This window comes from Dermacentor variabilis, chromosome 1 (genome assembly GCF_050947875.1).
Source record: "Dermacentor variabilis isolate Ectoservices chromosome 1, ASM5094787v1, whole genome shotgun sequence".
NCBI lineage: Eukaryota > Metazoa > Arthropoda > Arachnida > Ixodida > Ixodidae > Dermacentor > Dermacentor variabilis.
This window is the reverse complement of record NC_134568.1, coordinates 15,830,022-15,836,021: the sequence shown is the minus strand read 5'-3', so window position 1 is coordinate 15,836,021 and position 6,000 is coordinate 15,830,022. Positions and strand designations below refer to the sequence as shown.

Genomic DNA, 6,000 nt, shown 5'->3' with positions numbered 1-6,000 from the left:
CTGTACTGCTTAATCTAGATACGTAAAAATCCGCAGGCCCAGACGACCATTCCGAACATTTTCCTAAAAAAAGATAGGCGGAATGGGTAGCTAGCTGTCAGGCTGCAGTTACGGACTGAGTCAACGGCCACAATAGTCATTTTCATAACTTTTTTTTCCTTGAACGCCGCGATTATTGGACTGAGTGGCTTTGGGAGATTCAAGAAAATGGAAACTGAAGTGAAGAAGACAACCTGAGAGCAGGTGGTGCGGGAGCTCGAGGAGAAAAGAAAAGAAAGAAGTGGCACGTGGACCACGTGCGGAGGAGCTCGCACGTGGTCTGCCCCACTCTTGGCCAATGCCCGTGAGTGGGTATGCGCCAGAATCATCAAGGACATCATCATCAGCTCGAGCAGCGAAGCCACGGTGTCCGCCCGAAGAGTGCGCGTCTCGGGGACAAGAGCTCCTGCCGGCGCTCCTGCTGCGGCCGTGTGACCAGGGTTCGACTACCCGGGTCAGATGCAGAGGCGGGACCAAGGACGAGCCCTGCTGAGCGGCTTCTGCCAGGCCTCAGTTGCCGAGCGCAGTGTCTAGGTCGAGGCCTACCGAGGCCCGCGTGGGTCGACCCTGGGTCGCAGTCCTCGTGAGTTGCGGCCGGTCATCGCAGTGGTGTCCTCAACGTAGGCAGGCTCCGCGTGCGGTATAGCACAGCCGTGTGTAGGCGACGGCTCCAGCCGCAGCAACCGTGCCACCTCTGCCTCGGCTCGCCTCGACGGCCGTACCGCAAAACGAGCAGGCAAGCTGTCACCACAAACGAAAAGCGTAAGACGACGTTTACGGCCTTTTAAACTCTCGGCACGCCGAACGTTGGTGTGGTAGTTTTTCGTAACTCCCTGTCCCGCACTGATCTGAGCGTCGCGCCTGTCTGCCGCGTGTAGCTTGATGTGCGACATTGTTTTTGTTTTTACCTTTTCTTTGCCCATCGCTAGTCTGAAATATAAATTTAAAAAAACGACTTTTCTTGCCTACTAGTACTTATTTCGCAACCTTTCTCATCCCAGTGCGCGCAAGCTAGTGACGAACGTCCTTAAGCATCGCAATAAGATTTGAAGACTCTCTCCTCAGGCGAAATTCCTAATGACTGTACGATCAGTAAGGTTATCCCGATATTTAAACACGGGGACCGCATGTAAATCTCAAATTATAGACCAAGAGCTTTGACTTCAACATCCTGTAAGATATTAGAGCGCAGTATCCAGACGCATTCAACCCTTCTTATCTAACAATATTCTTAGTAAGCATCAGCACGGCTTTCGTAAACGTATGTCGACAGTCACGCAAATGGTTGAATGTATTCGTGACTTCTGTAAAGTAATTGGTAAAAAAAAAAATCACCGCCCAAGCACTCCGTACAGATGGTTAACCAGCGAAGCTGAAACGTGCGGCCCCGGTTCATTGAAGTCTTTCCTAATTATTGGTTACCGCTTTGTCTTTCTTAAGAAGGTTATGCACACATTCGGCTGCGACGGAGAGAACGACGTCAGTGACGGTATGCCCGCAATCCAACGTTGTCACTTGCGTTCAATGTCGCGAGTCTGCCCGGTTGCGTGGTTAGCAGCATCCGCCCGCCATTGACGCTTGCGATTCCTCAAAATTAAGTTGCTTCAACTATAAATGTGGCTGTCACGTAAGATAATGAATGGCTTTTACCCCCTTAAGCAATGACTCCTACCGCTGTAAACGCGGCCTCCCCTTTACGACGACAGAACTGAAATTCTACGCCGGAATGATGAGCGGCTACGGAGCCAGCTGTGGAAGAAGACGACGACGACGAACTTTGGAGCAGTGAGTGGCACGAGAACGTTCGCGCGGCAGCGCCGAGGGGCGTCGATGAGCTAGCTGCGTAAGAACGCGCCGACGCTGGATCCATTGCTGATGGTGATAATTTTCTGTACACAGGCGCGGACAGACGCATTTTCGTTTCGCCTAGCCGTATAAAGCTTCACCTTAAGAAGAATGAAATCGAAGTTACTAAAAAGGACGCCTTAATTAGCTCGTTACAATGGCTCATGCCCGAAAAAAGTGGCATCTAGTGCAGTGAGACAAAAAATACCATCATCAGGAGTGGCTCATCTCCCCGTAAGCAAGCAAAGATGCAATGGCTACATATGAATAAAGAAACGAAAGAAAGAACGAACGAAGGAAAGGAGGAATGGCAGGAGTAACGAAAGAAAGGAACCAAAGAAGAACAAAGAAAGAAAGGAAGAAATAAAGACGGAGGGAAAGAGAACGAAAGAAAGAACGAAAGAACCGATAGGTAGTGCATTAGTGGCTCGCATGTGTCCTTCAGGGGGTCGACCTAAAGCGCCGCACGTGTACTTCACACTGCATCTCGTTATGTCTTGCAAGAGATCTGATCCCTCCGATCGTATAACTTAATGCATTACCACGTGCGCTCAGCAGGCTTTCACCTTCACGTGTTACAGAAGTGTAACATGCTGCCGAACGTTTCTTTAGATCTTAAGAAGGCTTTTAACAAAGTTAATCAGAATAAGTTACTAATAAAACTCAAAGGTATGTTAGGTGAACATATATATTGGTAGCTCTGTCAAAAATTTTCTTACCAACCGTCGGCAGTTTGTAAGTATTTATGGCAACATGTCTGCAGTCTGTGATGTTAAATCAGGCGTGCCACAAAAATAAGTCATTGGGCTCGTGTTATTCTTGTTATACATAAATGATCTTATTGCGGAACCTCCTCTAAAAGCAAGACTGTTTGCAGACGGCTGTATCATTTACACTAAGGTTAAATCCGTAAATGAGCAAGCTGTTCTGAATTATGGCTTCTCGAAAATTAACGAATGGTGTAGTCAGTGGCAGATGTGCTTAGGCCCGGCTAAAACAGTCAAGACCATTTCACATAAGCGCATGTCATTAGAATTTGTTTGTACGATTCTGGCAGCGGTTGCGACAGCAAGCAGATGCAATAACCAAGCTACTTTGCCTCTGCAGGCTAGCAGCATCGGTCACCTCTTTGGTTCCCTGTAGTCCCGGTTTCGTGCAGTCAAATACCACGTGCCTTGACCCTTTGCTGGAGAACACACCAAGGCACAAGTCAGCATGCCTGGGCCTGCACTTCGGCCAAGTCATCTTACCTGGCCCCCCGGAGGCACTGCTGCGCCTGCGCCTAGCATACACCAGGAGTACATAAGCAACCACGACGACAGCGGGTGCTCATTGTGGCAGCGTTTGCAAGCACACGCAATAACCAAGCCACTTTGCATCTGCAGGTTTGTCATAAGCTCATTATCTCTTAGTACTATTACCTGTGTCACCGCAGCTGCTGCCAGAATTCTGCGGAGCGTATTTAGCTGCGCAAGAACCCATGGAATTTAGTTTTACTACTTACTGCAACTTTTTTTTCTTGTGCCGCCTAAACCTTGGTCTGTTGTCCAGAGCGCAGTGCCCTCAAACGCAGAACTCGCAAAACGAGTGGAGCCACTTGACTGCAAGCTTGAAAATTTGAGTTCCGAGGTTCTTGATGACGCGTACGGGAAATTCTTACTAAAAATTAGCACTTCGGGATTAGACGTTGTTGAAATGAAAAAAAAAAAAGACAAATTGATGATTTGTCGACCGGTGTGGAATTCCTCAACAATCTGGTAGAGGAAATGAAGGACGAGAAGGCTACACTGGTAGCCGAAAATAACGCTCTAAAAGCTAGCAACAGTACGCTCACAAAAAAGGTGAGGGATCTAGAACATCACTCGAGGCTGAACAACGTCGAGGTGAAAGGTGTTCCTTGTACACAAGGAGAAGACTGCCTGGTGGTGATGCGAACCATTCGCGACAAAATTGGTTGCCCCGTATCACGAGATGATCTCGACGTGGTTCACCGTGTGCCTACCTAAACGGACAACAACACAAACATCATTGCCCGTTTTATCTCGCGAACAAGTCTGACTTCGTGACAAAAGCAAACAAAGCGCGGCTAACTCTAGGTGACATTGGCATATCGGTAAGTAAAGAAACGCCGATGTACCTAAATAACCACCTAACAACCTGAAAATAAGGCCCTCTTTTCTAAGGCCTTAACTCTAAAGAAATCTAAGAAATGGCAGTTCTTATGGACTGATAACTGCCAAATAAAGGCTGGAAAAACAACTGGCAGCCGCGTTTTTCGTTTCGTCACGGAGGCAGACCTTTCTGTGATCACTTAGCTACCTTCGCCTTTGGCAAATCGCGTCACCAGACAAATTCACGATGTCATCATATTTTACAACTAACGAGCTAAATAATTACATGCCCGATAATCACAAATCTATCATTAATATTAACGCACGAAGCATACGCAGGCATTATGATGACTTTTCAAATCTGATTGCGACACTTCAATTCTCATGCTCAATAATTGGGACCTCGGAAACTTGGCAAGGTGACCACGACAAGAACCTGTTTTGCTTTCGTTACAATGAAGCAGAATACTGAAATCGCCCGTACAGCTGTCATGGCGGCGCCGCAATCTATATTTTAAGTACCCTTACGTACAAAAGAAGGCACGACCTTTTTCTCAGCGTACGTGACTGTGAATCAGTGCGGGTCGAATTTAAGAGGGACTTTAATATTGTGGACAACAAAAATCTAACAATAGGTTGTGTATATCACTCGCCTTCATCGCCTCTGAATGATTCCGGCGCCGCGCTTCATGATGTGTTGAATATCCTTGCAGACGAGAATAAAAGCGTTATAATTATAGGTGATATGCACATTAACCTCGCAGGCGGCTCGTCTGCCTACGCCTTACAATATTCAAATTGTTTCAATAGCTTCGGTTACGAATGCTTAACAAACGTGCCTACGCTGTGCACTAACTATGCAGATGGTACAATAATAGATCATGCACTTTCAAATTTGCTGTCTCCACCAGACGCAGGCGTCCTGTTACAAAATCTGACTGATCACTACCCGATATTTTTACGCTTTCAGAATAATTAAAACTCTGTCAAAGCCCCTTCCACAAAGCTGACACTTGACAAAGAAGCTTTCATTTATTCACTGAGCCAAGCTGATTGGTCTTCTATAGCAGATATGAAAGATCCACAAACGGCCATCTCGTTCTTTATATCTGTACTAAAATCGTATTTTGACTGCCGCAACCGCAAAGTCAAATGAAAAAAGAAGTTTGCGTCCCCACAGAATCCTTGGCTGTCAGATAAGCGTCTAGCCTTGATGCGGAAGAAAGACAATCTGTATAAGAAAACGAAACTAAGGCCATTTAACGGCAATTTGACCAGGAGGTAGAAAAAATTTCCCAACCTGCTGGCTATCGAAGTAAAAAAAAGCTAAAAAACTTTATTACGAGAAAAAATTATTAGAATGCGGAAAATACATTAGTAAGAAATGGAAGATAGTAAATGATTTTTTAGATAGGCGAAAAAATCTCGATATATTAGGAAATTGTTCATAACGACAGAGCGTATACCTCCTCACAAGACATTGCTGATGCTTTTGCAGAATTTTTCTTAAGCAGCGATTCGCATATACCAACGCAATGTAACCGTTTAATGCGACGCCTACCTCACTCATTCTTTATTTTTCCAACCACACCACAGGAAATAGAAAACATTAAACGAAATGTAAAAACAAGTGCAGGTCTTGATAGTATGCATTCGAATCACATCAAGCGAATTGCGCACCTAATCTCAGATGTTCTCGCAAGTATTATTAACCTAATGTTCAAGACTGGAACCTTTCCACAAGAGCTAAAACAAGGTAGAATTACTCCTGTATTTAATAATGGTGACCGTGCCTTGATTATTAATTATAGGCCAATATGTATTCTACCATTCTTTAGCAAAGTTATTAAACGGCAGGTAGAAAAGCGCCTAGCTAAGTATCTATCTAGATTTAGTATTCGTTCACCATTCCAATTCGGCTTCCGCAAGGGCTATTCAACCGAACTTGCTCGTATCGCCCTAACTGAACAATTAAAGAATGCAATCGATAAGGGCATGTATGGTG

General features: G+C 45.5%; 1 long non-coding RNA gene across 3 annotated transcripts in view; it reads left to right on the top strand.

The window, feature by feature from the left end:
• Window positions 1-374: 374 nt before the first annotated feature.
• The window catches only part of LOC142570214 (uncharacterized), a 50,631-nt gene continuing 45,005 nt past the window's right edge, over window positions 375-6,000 (top strand). For all 3 annotated transcript variants that reach the window (XR_012825660.1, XR_012825658.1, XR_012825659.1), the window contains exons 1-2: window positions 375-801; window positions 2,992-3,269. This is a non-coding gene — a long non-coding RNA (uncharacterized LOC142570214). The remainder of the gene's footprint in view (window positions 802-2,991; window positions 3,270-6,000) is intronic.